Raw genomic sequence first — 252 nt, 5'->3', positions numbered from 1 at the left:
AGCTGGGTGCTCGCTGATCCGTGTCCGAACCGGCACTCGCGGTCCTGCGGGCACCCGGGCCCGGATCGTCTTCACTCGGGATGCAGCTCCAGCTCCGGAGGCCACGTCCCCGTTGGGTCTGCCCGACCCGCGCTCGGCCGGGTAACCTGGCGGTGCCGGTGGGCGAGCAGCCCCTGTCCCGCTCACCTAGACAGGAGGAGGGGGTAGGCGAGGAGTTTGGCTGTCAAGGCGGGTGAAGTGTATTTGCTTCTA

This window comes from Myotis davidii, unplaced genomic scaffold, assembly GCF_000327345.1.
Source record: "Myotis davidii unplaced genomic scaffold, ASM32734v1 scaffold540, whole genome shotgun sequence".
NCBI classification, from domain to species: Eukaryota; Metazoa; Chordata; class Mammalia; order Chiroptera; family Vespertilionidae; genus Myotis; species Myotis davidii.
The sequence above is the reverse complement of the archived record's forward strand: the minus strand, read 5'-3'. Positions refer to the sequence as shown.